Source organism: Microtus pennsylvanicus, chromosome 7, assembly GCF_037038515.1.
Source record: "Microtus pennsylvanicus isolate mMicPen1 chromosome 7, mMicPen1.hap1, whole genome shotgun sequence".
Classification (NCBI taxonomy): domain Eukaryota; kingdom Metazoa; phylum Chordata; class Mammalia; order Rodentia; family Cricetidae; genus Microtus; species Microtus pennsylvanicus.
This window is the reverse complement of record NC_134585.1, coordinates 70,853,130-70,867,392: the sequence shown is the minus strand read 5'-3', so window position 1 is coordinate 70,867,392 and position 14,263 is coordinate 70,853,130.

Here is a 14,263-nt window from a genome sequence, read left to right as displayed (position 1 = left end):
CTAAGTTCATATTTAAAATGGGCATTTCTTCTATTAATGTCCTTAATAATAGACATTTTTAGTCTAGGCCCAATCAAAATAAGTCATTTGGCCCACTTGGCTAAATAATTTATATTTTCATTCAAACCTATGGTGAAGTTCTACTATACCAACTTTCCTAACCAATTTCATTAATTCCCAATTCCCAATCTATGGAACATATTGTGTGTGTGTGTGTGTGTGTGTGTGTGTGTGTGTGTGTGTGTGCATGTATTATATACTTTTGAAATTCCTAGACTACAACTGTGTGATAGATGTTGACCTTGCTGCTGTGTGGTATTGAATTGTACATTCCGGGAGATGAATGAGCACAGCACCGCTCTTTTCCACATTAACATCTTCCAATTGGAAAACAATGTGCCTGCAAGACTAGCTGCTTTGAAATTACATTGTGAAGTATTTTATGTTTTGATTGCTGAAAATACATTGATTTTGATTATGAAAATACATTGTGAAATATTTTATGTTTTGATAGCTGAAATTAAAAGACAAATGCACAAGACTAATCCACCATCTAGTATAGAATGTAAGAGCATTTTTCAAGCTGTTTAGCTTGTGAGTTTGATTTATATTTTTCAGAAGCCACCATATTAACAAAAAGATAGTGAAATAATTAAAAGTGAAATATAAGAATATTGATAAAATGGAGTATTTAGCTAGTCCAAGTTATGAAAAATAAGACCCTGGGTTCAACTCCAGTGGGAAACAAAACAGAACAGAATGAATCAAACGGAACTAGAGAAATCCCAAAATCTCCAACAACAAAACCTTCAGGACAAATCATCTGAAATTAAATCCATGGATTCTGCCCAATATTAGTGCCTCCTCTATGGTGTGTAACCAATTATCCGTAGGTTTTTTACACTTACATAAGATGATGCTTTATTTTCACTTTAAAGCATGCATGCAAAAGGAAAAGTTTTTAGGAAATTAATTTTTACACAGGAAATCACTTCCCTCTCTTATGCTGGTAAACTGTTTCATAATCATGTGTGAGGCAGCTGGTATATTAGAGAAAAATACTGGTTTGGTTTTGATTTTCAGTTGCTAGTATTCAAAGTCTGGTGTATGATGCTTTACTCCTTTGCTCTTTTGGCTTTTTGTCTTTTGAAAGACCTGCCACCCAGCTCCCAAATAAATTACATGGATGCTTATTCTTGTGAATGTCCAGCCTCAGCTTGGCTGGTTTCTTGCTGGCTTTTCTTAACTTGAACTATCCCACCTATCTTTGTCCTTGGGATTTTAATCTTTCTCTATTTCTGTACACCTTTTCTTTCCTTCTTTCTCTGTGTCTGCCTGTGTTGCTGCGTGTCTGCGTGACAGGCTTCTGAAGTCCTCCTCCTTCCTCTCTCATTTTCTCTTCCCTTTTCCTTCATATTTCTCCTCATATTTATCTTATCTGACTGCCAGCCCTGCCTAATTTTCTCTCCTGCCTTGCTATTGGCTGTTCAGCTCTTTATTAGACCATCAGGTGTTTTAGACAGGCACAACAGTACAGTTTCACTGAGCTAAACAAATGCTACATAAACAAAAGTAACACACTTTAAAATAATATTCCCAACAGAAGTCAGTAAAATTGTATATTGTGATGTTTAGGACACGGGCTTTTTAAGAATCAAGGAATTTTGTATTTTTCTTTCACTCAATTTGTAATGTTTGAAGAAAGGATATTTTTTATATTCTGTTCCTCATCCCAGTACTAAGAAAATGATTCTGAAGACTGAGTGTGGTCATGTACACAAGAAAGGTGCCTAGACCGTTGGCTTGAATCAAAATGGTAAATTCACACTCAGCTTCTGAGGTGGGGGAATCGCTAAGCTTGTTTACTTATTTACTATTGATTCTAAAATAATATGGTGGAACAGAGAAAACTGTGAGTCATAACCAAACCATTTCTGTGGTATGCACAGAGAAAAAGACATTGCTTTGTAGCAAATACAGAAGTTCGGGTGAAAAATACACACTCCTCAAACATTATTAGGAAGATTAGATACTTCTATTCAATCAGTAACAGATGTTTACTAGAAGAAACCCTCTAGAGATCTAGCAATGCTATCTAAATGTGAAATATAGCAGAAAAGAGACTAAATGTTTTCTTAATGTTTAAATTATAACCAAGGGTGATGAAAAAGGGTAAACATGAGAAGAACAGCAAGTTTTCCACAGAGTGGAAGATGATGGTAAACTTTATAGGGATTGTAAGAAGAAACAGAGAAAATATGGACTTACAGAAGTAAAAAGCTGTTTTAAATTCTTTATAAGTATGACCTCAGATGAACTGGTCTCATAGGGAAGAAGTTGAATGAAGCTATATTGGAATTGAATGTAAGATAAAGCAGTTCTCAGCTATGTTCTGGACACAAGTAAGCAATACCCAAGAATCTATATAGACAGAAGAAGAGCTACAGGGTAGGTGTGATCAAACAGGCCTGAGGCACAAGATCCAGGAGAACGCTACAGACCATTGAAAGGAATTTGGAGCTACGTATAGCCTTTGTCAATACTAAGATTTAAAGCGCTGAAGTGAAACAAGATGCATTAAAATACACCCATGCAGTTCGGATGAGGCTGTGCAGGGAAGGGCACAGATTGGTCCAGCTGGCCATTGAGAAGATAGACCCTGGGCTAGCTCACAAGAGCGTAATACGTGCATATAGAACGTCAGCCAGTCCTACAGTTCAAATCATCTTATTAATCAATTTATAATTTTTTTTCTTTTTTTTTTAACATTTTTTTTATTGATAAAAGAAGAATAAAGAAAAAAAAACAAATTTCCACCTCCTCCCAGCCTCCCCTTTCCCTCCCCCTCCTCCCACTCTTCTCCCCCTCCTCCCACCCCTCTCCCCTTCCCCCCTCTCCCCTTCCCCCCACTTCTCTCCCCCTCTCTCTCCAGTCCAAAGAGCAGTCAGGGTTCCCTGCCCTGTGGTAAGTCCTAGGTCCTCCCCCCTCCGTCCATATCTAGGAAGGTGAACATCCAAACTGGCTAGGCTCCCACCAAGCCAGCAGGTTGCGTAGGATCAAAACTGCGTGCCATTGTCCTTGGCGTCTCATCAGCCCTCATTGTTCGTCATGATCAGAGAGTTCAGTTTTATCCCATGCTTTTTTGGTAATAGTCCAGCTGGCCTTGGTGAGCTCCCAGTAGATCAGCTCCATTGTCTCAGTGGGTGGGTGCACTCCTCGTGTTCCCGACTTCTTTGCTCATGTTCTCCCTCCTTCTGCTCCTCATTGGGACCTTGGGAGCTCAGTCCAGTGCTCCAGTGTGGGTCTCTGTCTCTATCTCCATCCCTCGCCAGATGAAAGTTCTAAGATGATATGCAATATATTCGTCAGTATTGCGCTAGGATGGGGTCATTTCAGGTTCCCTATCCTCAGCTGCCCAAGGAACTAACTGGGGACCTCAGCTTGGGCACCTGGGAGCCCCTCTAGGGTCAATTCTCCTGCCCACCCTAAAGTGGGTCCCTTAACTAAGAAATGGGGTTCCGTGTTCCCCTATCCAACCTTCCTTTATCCCGATCCTCCTATTTCCCCAAGTCCCCCCTCCTTCCCTTCTACCTTTTCTCTCCCCATCTCCCCTTACCCCCTTCCCACCCCACCCCCAAGATCCCACTTTTCTCCCCGGCAATTTTGTCTACTTCCCTTATCCAAGAGGATAACGATATGTTTTTCCTTGTGTTCACCTTCTTACTTAGCTTCTTTAGGTTCGCCAATTGTAGATTATGTGACCCCTATTTATGGCTAGAAACCAATTATGAGTGAGTACATCCCATGTTCTTCTTTTTGGGTCTGGGATACCTCACTCAGGATAGTGTTTTCTATTTCCATCCATTTGCATGCAAAATTCGAGAAGTCATTGTTTTTTACCGCAGCGTAGTACTCTAGTGTGTATATATTCCATACTTTCTTCATCCATTCTTCCATTGAAGGGCATCTAGGTTGTTTCCAGGTTCTGGCTATTACAAATAATACTGCTATGAACATAGTTGAACAAATGCTTTTGACATGTGATAGAGCATCTCTTGGGTAAATTCCCAAGAGTGGTATTGCTGGGTCCAGGGGTAGGTTGATCCCGAATTTCCTGAGAAACCGAAACACTGACTTCCACAGTGGTTGCACAAGATTGCATTCCCACCAGCAATGGATGAGGGTACCCCTTCCTCCACAGCCTCTCCAGCAAAGGCTATCCTTGTTGTTTTTGACTTTAGCCATTCTGACAGGTGTAAGATGGTATCTCAAAGTTGTTTTGATTTGCATTTCCCTGATTGCTAAGGAAATTGAGCACTACCTTAAGTATCTTTTGGCCATTTGAAGTTCTTCTGTTGAGAATTCTCTGTTCAGTTCAGTGCCCCATTTTTTAATTGGGTTAATTAGCATTTTAAAGTCTAGTTTCTTGAGTTCTCTATATATTTTGGAGATCAGACCTTTGTCTGTTGCGGGGTTGGTGAAGATCTTCTCCCAGTCAGTAGGTTCCCTTTGTGTCTTAGTGACAGTGTCCTTTGCTTTACAGAAGCTTCTCAGTTTTAGTAGGTCCCATTTATTCAATGTTGCCCTTAATGCCTGTGCTTCTGGGGTTATACCTAAGAAGCGATCACCTGTGCCCATCTGTTGTAGGGTATTTCCCACTTTCTCTTCTATCAGGTTCAGTGTTTTCGGGCTGATAATGAGGTCTTTAATCCATTTGGACTTGAGTTTTGTGCACGGTGATAGATATGGGTCTATTTTCATTCTTCTACAGGTTGACATCCAGTTGTGCCAGCACCATTTGTTGAAGATGCTTTCTTTCTTCCATTGTATACTTTTAGCTCCTTTATCGAAAATGAGGTGTTCATAGGTTTGTGGGGTAAAATCCGGGTCTTCTATACGATTCCATTGGTCGACTTCTCTGTTTTTATGCCAGTACCACCCTGTTTTCATTACTGTAGCTCTGTAATAGAGTTTGAAGTCAGGGATGGTAATGCCTCCAGAAGATCCTTTATTGTATAGGATTGTTTCGGCTATCCTGGGTTTTTTGTTTTTCCATATAAAGTTGATTATTGTCCTCTCCAGATCTGTAAAGAATTTTGATGGGATCTTGAGGGGGATTGCATTGAATCTATAAATTGCCTTTGGTAGAATTGCCATTTTTACTATGTTGATCCTCCCAATCCAAGAGCAAGGGATGTCCATCCATTTTTTGGTATCCTCATCAATTTCTTTCTTCAATGCCTTAAAGTTCTTGTCAAATAGATCTTTCACTTCCTTGGTTAGGTTTACCCCAAGATATTTTATGCTGTTTGTGGCTATTGTGAATGGAGAAGCTTCTCTGATTTCCCTCTCTGCTTCCATATCCTTTGTGTATAAGAGGGCGACTGATTTTTTGGAGTTGATCTTGTATCCTGCCACATTACTAAAGCTGTTTATCAGCTGTAAAAGTTCTTTGGTGGAGTTTTGGGGGTCGCTTATGTACACTATCATATCATCTGCGAATAACGAAAGTTTAACTTCTTCCTTTCCAATTCGAATCCCCTTGATCCCATTATGTTGTCTTATTGCTATTGCTAGAACTTCCAGCACTATATTGAAGAGGTATGGTGAAAGTGGACAGCCTTGTCGTGTTCCTGAGTAAAGCGGGATGGCTTTGAGTTTCTCTCCATTTAATTTGATGTTAGCTGTCGGCTTGCTGTATATAGCTTTTATTATATTTAGGTATGACCCTTGTATCCCTAATCTCTCCAAGACTTTTAGCATAAATGGATGTTGAATTTTGTCGAATGCTTTTTCAGCATCTAATGAAATGATCATATGGTTTTTTTCTTTCAGTTTATTTATATGCTGGATTACATTGATAGATTTGCGTATGTTGAACCAGCCCTGCATCTCAGGAATGAAGCCTACTTGATCATAGTGGATAATTTTTCGGATGTGTTCTTGGATTCGGTTTGCCAGTATTTTGTTGAGGATTTTTGCATCGATATTCATGAGTGAGATCGGCCTGTAATTCTCTTTCCTGGTTGAGTCTTTGTGTGGTTTTGGTATCAGAGTAACTGTAGCTTCATAAAAGGAATTTGGTAATGACCCTTCTGTTTCTATATTGTGAAATACATTAAGGAGTATAGGTATTAGGTCTTCTTGGAAGTTCTGGTAGAATTCCGCGTTGAAACCATCTGTTCCTGGGCTTTTTTTGGTAGGGAGGTTTTTGATAACCTCTTCTAATTCTTCGCGACTAACAGGTCTGTTTAGATTGTTCACCTGGGCCTGATTTAACCTTGGTAAATGATATTTATCTAAGAAAGTATCCATTTCCTTTACATTTTCCAGTTTTGTGGCATATAGGCTTTTGTAGTAAGATCTAACGATTCTCTGAATTTCCTCTGTGTCTGTGGTTATGTCCCCCTTTTCATTTCTGATCTTATTAATTTGCAAATTCTCTCTCTGCCGTTTGATTAGTTTGGATAGGGGTTTGTCAATCTTGTTGATTTTCTCCAGGAACCAGCTTTTTGTTTCACTGATTCTTTGGATTGTTCTCTGTGTTTCTATTTTATTGATTTCAGCCCTCAGTTTGATTATTTCCAGTCTCCTACTCCTCCTAGGTGAGTCTGCTTCTTTTTTTTCTAGAGCTTTCAGGTGGGCTGTTAAGTCTCCAATGTGAGCTTTCTCTGTTTTCTTTAAGTGGGCACTTAGTGCTATGAACTTTCCTCTTAGGACTGCTTTCATAGTGTCCCATAAATTTGAGTATGTTGTTTCTTTATTTTCATTGAATTCCAGGAAGAATTTAATTTCTTTCTTTATTTCTTCCTTAATCCAGGTATGGTTCAGTAGTTGGCTGTTCAGTTTCCATGACTTTGTGGGCTTTCCGGGGGTAGCCTTGTTGTTGAATTCTAACTTTAATCCATGGTGATCTGATAAGACACAGGTGGTTAGTAATACTTTTTTGTAACTGTGGATGTTTGCTTTGTTACCGACTATGTGGTCAATTTTCGAGAAGGTTCCATGAGCTGCAGAGAAGAAGGTTTATTCTTTCCTATTTGGGTGGAATGTTCTATAGATGTCTGTTAAGTCCATTTGTTTTATTACCTCCATTAATTGTCTTATCTCTCTGCTAGGTTTCTGTCTGATTGACCTGTCCATTGGTGAGAGAGGAGTGTTGAAGTCTCCTACTATTAGTGTGTGCGGTTTGATGGCTCCCTTGAATTTTAGCAATGTTTCTTTTATGTACGTGGGTGCTTTTATATTAGGGGCATAGATGTTCAGGATTGAGACTTCATCCTGATGAACTGTTCCTGTTATGAACATAAAATGCCCCTCTCCATCTCTTCTGGTTGATTTAAGTTTGAAGTCAACTTTGTTAGAGATTAGTATGGCCACACCTGCTTGTTTCTTAGGTCCATTTGCTTGATAGGCCTTTTCCCAACCCTTTACTCTGAATAGGTGCCTGTCTTTGTGGTTGAGGTGTGTTTCTTGTAAACAGCAGAATGTTGGATCCTGTTTTCTTATCCAATCTCTTAGCCTGTGCCTTTTTATAGGTGAGTTGAGACCATTGACATTAAGTGATATTAATGACCAGTGGTTGTTAACTCCGGTCATTTTTTTTTAGTCGTAGAGTTTGTGTGTATCCCTTCTTTGGTTTGTGTTGCTGAAGGGTCTCTAGATGCCTGAGTTATTGTGGTCATTATTGGACTCCTTGGTTAGTGATTTTCCTTCTATTACTTTCTGTAAGGTTGGATTTGTGGCTGCATATTGTTTGAATTTGTTTTTATCCTGGAAAATTTTATTTTCTCCATTTATAGTGAACGAAAGCTTGGCTGGGTATAGTAATCTGGGCTTGCATCCATGGTCTCTCAGTTTCTGCAGTACATCTATCCAGGACCTTCTGGCTTTCATGGTTTCCATGGAAAAGTCAGGTGTAAGTCTGATAGGTTTACCTTTGTAAGTAATTTGGCCTTTTTCCTTTGCCGCTCTTAATATTTTTTCCTTATTCTGAATGCTTTGTGTTTTGATAATTATATGGCGAGGGGATGTTTTTTTTTTGATCCAGCCTATTCGGTGTTCTGTATGCTTCTTGCACCTTCATAGGTATATCTTTCTTTAGGTTGGGAAAGTTTTCTTCTATAATTTTATTAAATATATTTTCTGGACCATTGAGCTGCACTTCTTCTCCTTCTTCTACTCCTATTATTCTTAGGTTTGGTCTTTTTATTGTGTCCCATATTTCCTGAATGTTTTGTGATGAGAGTTTGTTGGACTTGCTGTTTTCTTTGATCAGTGTGTTTATTTTCTCTATGGTATCTTCAGAATCTGAGAGTCTTTCTTCTATCTCTTGTATTCTGCTGGTTATGCTTGTTTCTGTAGTCTCTATTCGTTTACCTAGATTTTCCATGTCCAGCCGGCCCTCTGTTTGTGTTTTCTTCTTTGCCTCTATTTCAGTTTTCAAGTCTTGAACTGTTTCCATTATCTGTTTGATTGTTTTTCCTTGGTTTTCTAGTGTATCATTCACTGATTTATTCAATTCTTCAAACTTTCTGTTATATTTCTCATCCATTTCTATAAGGGCGTTTTTTACATGCTGTTTAAGGGCGTCAATCACTTTCATGAAGTCAATCTTTTCTCCTTCTTGATTAAGGTGTTCATGTCCTTCCGTTGTGAGGTCGCTGGTTTCTGGTGGCTTCATGTTGCTTTTCAGTTTGTTGGGTGAATTCTTGCCTTGGCGTCTGCCCATCTCTTCTTCCAAATACTCCCTTATGGATCTTCTTTTACCAGATCAGGTCTCCTTGCCTACCCAACGCAGCCTCCCCAATGTTGGCTCTCCTGGCACCAAGGGATCAGGTCTCTGTGCCCAACCCTGGCTCGTCCCAATGCTGATTCTCCCCAATGCTGGTTCTCCTGGGGCAGAGAGATCAGGCCTCCGTGCTGGTTGGGCAGCTTGCAAACAAAGCGCCTACCCTGCTGGGTGCAGGCAGGCCACAGAAACAATGGAACTGCAGCCCGCTTGGACGCAAAAGAGGGCAGGGGGGGAGGGCGGGGCGAAGTGGGGGGGGGGCTCTGGACGGAAGCTGGGTGTGCCAGGAAAAAAGAGGCAGTACCCAGGGAATAGAGGTCCTGCAGAGAGCCCAAGAAAGACAGGAGGCCAAGGGACCCCCGAGATCCCCGTCCCTGGCTGGCGCCGCGGGCCAGAAACTCACCCCAATGCTGGTTCTCCTGGGGCCGAGAGATCAGGCCTCCGTGCTGGTTGGGCAGCTCGCAAACAAAGCGCCTACCCTCCTTGGTGCAGGCAGGCCACAGAAACAAAGGAAGTGCAGCCCGCCTGGGCGCCCGGAGGACTGGGACCCAGCTCCCAATGCCACGCGCCAAAAGAGGGCGGGGGGGGGGGGGCAAGTGGGGAGGGCTCTGGAAGGAAGCTGGGTGGGCCAGGAAGAAAGAGGCAGTAACCAGGGAATAGAGGTCCTGCAGAGAGCCCAAGAAAGACAGGAGGCCAAGGGACCCCCGAGATCCCCGTCCCTGGCTTAATTTTTTTTTAAAATACATAAAAGCACATTCTATTTACATTTTGCTTTTATTTGATTTTTTTCCATTGGAGTAAATATTGACACATAAGGTAGCCAATGATCTCCATTCTTATTGTTCTTCAGAAATTGTTGTAGTGAATGTTTTTTAAATAGTGATTTCAGATTGGATTCTACATTGTAAGAGTTAGCCTTCCTTCCTTCTTCCTTCTCAGCTTTGTTAAGGCAGTCATGGTTACTATAGGACCACTAACCCTCGGTTGTATGCTCTCTCATAATGTTCCCTACCTCAGTTGGTAGCTTCCTGTTGTAAATGTTACAGCACATATTCCAAAACTCAAGTCCAAATAGATCAAAGACCTTGACATAAAGCCTAAAACTCTCTTAATAGCCATCCATCTCATGGCTCAATCATGACTGCCCTAAGATGTCATAAGGCGCTCTCTCTCTCTCTCTCTCTCTCTCTCTCTCTCTCTCTCTCTCTCTCAACAGAGATCATTTTGAAGCGTATTTTTATGCCCGGTATTTCTGGAGAAACCCTGAATCTGTCCAGTCTGTATACCTGCTATAATATCCATGCTTTTGTTAAAGTCAATTTAGGAATGTTAACAAGAAAACTGTGTCAGCTTCATTCATGAAATTTGTGGACTTTTTATATAAGTTGTTCCACATAGAAAGAGACAACCTCTGATTTCATTGAATGTCATCCTTTGATATGGCCATTAGCAATGTTATAGCCATTCTATGTTGTTAGTGAGTTACCCTGAGGACCATGAACCAATGACAAAGACATCAGACATCATCCTGAAAAAAATTGGAAGATATGACTTAAGAGATGGTTTAGCAGTTAAGAGGATTTGGTATTTTTGCAGAGGACCGAACACTCATCGTGGTTCCAAATCTAACTCCAGTTCTAGGGTATGCAACACACTCTTCTTGCTCCATGGGAAGTGAGCATTAGGCATAGCACACATTCATTCATGAAGTCCGGCACTCATATATGTAAAATAAAATAAACAGCCCTTTAAAAATAGGAAGACTCTGGATACCTGAAAAAGCAAATTCCCTGGACAAAAACACTTTTTATTTTATCACATTAAGTAATGACTGATGCTTATTTCTTAATCCATTCTAAGTTGATGGTCTGTTTGTCCTCAGACACATCCTGATTAGTTAAAAGAGCAAAGTTTCTAAAAGGGGTTTTTATTCTTTTGTAATAAATACAGTAGTCACTTATCAATATTGTCACTATCATTTCCAGTATTTTGTTTTATACTTGGTTTAAATCCAAATTTTATACAATCAGATATCAATAACTGTAGATGAGTGCAAATGTTTTAAGGTACTATATCAATGTTATAATCCATTTAAAATCAACCTGATAATACGATATTTACTGTTGTCTGTTGGTAGTGATCAAAGTCTAGAATTGATGGATATCCACACAGTGTAAACTAAACCCAATTATTCCTTTCTTCTATTCTGTATTTTTTATAATTTGTTATATTTTAACACATCAAATAACAAGACACACAATAAAATTTAATATATAATTCAACATTTAAATTTTTTCATGTCCATTAATAAAACATTATGTTTGTGCTTAATGCATGCTAGTTTTCTTATCTTGATATTAGACTATTGAGCTATATAAATATTTTTGTGCACTCATTATGCTACAGAGATTAAGAACATGTCTGTATAAACACATTTGCTATAGATTTCTAAAAATTGAGGTCATTATGTATATTAGTGAATGGTCATTCATGATTTAAATATATAAAGTAAGGTTCATAACTATTATAGTGAGCTGTTTGGGTAGTCAAGTCTTCATACCCAGAATTTTTCAACAATCAAAACCCACTTTCTCAATAATGAATTTATGGCTGTGGATATGACCCAGTGAGAAAAATACTTGTACGAGAATGAAGATTTGAGTGTGGAGCCCTAACCACTGCATGTAATTCAGAAGTGGCGACAGATTCTGTAACCGCAGTAGGGCCAGCCAAAGTCTAAATGGCGTCTCCATTGGCAATAGAGACCCTGTCTAAACATTTTGTAGTCAATGATGGTGGGAGGTGCTTAAATAAGTCAGCCTCTGGCTTCTGCATGCTCAGGGACAGAAAAATTCTTAACTCCACACATAAACATGAATAATAAAGCAATAGAAACTGTTTCCAATATAATCAAAACACTCAACAGCATAGAACAATGTACTAATTGAAACTCTGATGATGTAACCTGTCTGTGAGGGCAGAACTAGGGAAAAGCTACACCTGTTTCTTTGTCTGAGGGATTTCTACCATTTCTTACTTGTCATTTTAAGTCACTGTTTAAATCCTATATATGTAGGATTAACTCTTAAATATATTATTTATTTTTATATTTGTGTTCCTTTGCCTACATGCATACGTATTTACAGTGTGTGTGCCTGTTGCTATAGATGCCAGAAGAAGTTGCCCTGGAGTTGCAGTTACATTCATGTAACTAATGTTGTCTCTGGGAACCAAACCTGAGTCTTCTTCAAGAGCAGTGAGTGTTTGAATTATGGAACCATCCTTTAATTGTTTTCTGATATGTTTCCCAATGTGTTGATCTCCCAGCTCAATAAAACAAAACAAAACAAAACAAAACATAACAAAACTGTGAAATGTAGTGAACTGCTCTTTCTTTTTAAACAAAATAATCAAAACAACTACCTACCAGAATACGTTCCACTTTTGTTGTAGCTCCATTGAAGATAAAATACTGTTTTAATACAGCTAGAAAGTTTCAGGACAGCCAAGTCTCTTGGACAGGGAAACTCTGTCTCAGAAACAAACAAACAAAAAAACCAAAAACTAGAGATTGAGAACGCTTCACAAATAGACTTAGCATCTCAGGTCTCCAAATCTCAAATCCTGTTGTGTTCTGCATCCCCATTGATGAGAGCTGTATACTAACTTTCCACTTAATATTTATATTTAAGAACGATCATATTGATCCAACACCTTGGACAAATGATGTTCTCAAAGCACATTTATAGTTTGTATAGTCTATGGATATATATATTTCTGTTGAAACTTCATTGAGTTCAATCATCTAAATTAGACCCAAGAATAAGAAACAACAGGGAAGACAACACTATGCTAATGTTCATCTTACCTTTTTTATGCCTCAGTCCATGGACTTATTTGCCTAATTGTTCCCAAGATGCCATGCCTTGAAATTCCCTTTCTACTAATCATTGTTTATTAGGGATCAGGAAGTGCTGACCTTTAATGCTCTCAGAAGACCCTTTCCTTATTACTAAAACATAGCCATTTCCCTGGTCCTCCACAGAGTAGGCTAAATAACCAGATTCCCTAGTGGAAATGTGAGATAAGTAAACAGAACAATAAAAACCTAGGACTCAAAAAAATAAAAAAAAAAAAAACACGACGACCTAAGACTCCAAAAATCAAGAATGTCTGCTATTGTATGACATGAATTGCTAACAGAGTTGAGCTTTTTAAGTATAGGCAGTATTTCTCTTTATAATTCATTATGTTTATCATGTTGATACAGGAAACTTTTAAAACTAGGAACAACATACAATTAGTAATCTCAAATATAGCAATATATACTAATAAAATTGCAAGTAATGTTATTTTTATGGTTAAGGTATATTAAATAAGATAAGGGATACTTCACACAATTATTGTGATATTACAGCAATTAGTCTGATAACCAACACCATCTATAATGTCATAAGTGACAAACCAGGTAGTATTTTCTGTGCTATGGTTGCATAGGAAAAGGGTGACTGTTGTCCTCAGAGTGGCATGAACAGTGAAATGATAGAGACTTTATGGGTCCTTAGAACAGGGTGCAATTAAAACCTAAAAATCCGTTGATTCTGAAATTTTTCATTCTATGTAGTTGGACTACAAAACTACATATAAAAGGGAATGTCTGTACTGATCATTGTACCAAAATAAAATATGGTGTCCAAATACTGCTGTGTACTAATGGTTTTGATTGATGATCAGTCATTAGGTATATAAATATGTTTGTGTAGACACTTACAATTCATATATTCATAAAGATGCCTATATGGACACACAGCTCATTAAAGGTTTCAAAAGTTATGTACATTGCTGATTATTTAAACAAATGAAGGGGCTTGATATTACATCTCTTTGCTTTTAGTAAAGCCTGTGAGTATACACTGCAGGGTGACGTACAGTATTCTTACCCTTAAAAAGCTACAACAGAGTTTTGATAAAGTTTATTCATGTTTATAGTTTACTGCCATAGTTTCATAACTGTCGATCTCATAAAATACTGACAAAAATTAAGTTACGGGAGAAAAAGTTTATTTTCCAGTTTAGAGTCTATTCTTGTGAGATGTCAAGACAGAAAGAATTAGAAACAACTGTTAATTCATATCCATAGTCCCCATAGCTGTGAAAAATAAACTCATGTTCAGTGCACTATTCACCATAATGAAGTCTGAGCTTCTGTGTGTAGGGAATGTTGTCAGTCACAGTGGGATGGGCCTTCCTGTATCAGTTAAAGTTAGTAATTCAGACAGGTCATTACAGACATGCACACAGGCCAAGCTAATCCAGGTATTTCTTCATTCAAACTTTTTTCTCAGATAATTCTTAAATGACTATGGTATGAAAATGTTAAATGTACCATTCCAGAACGAAGGTATGTTTAAGTTTTAAATGATCCCACTATTATAAAGTGTACAATTATTTCTTTTTAAAATTAATTGCTTT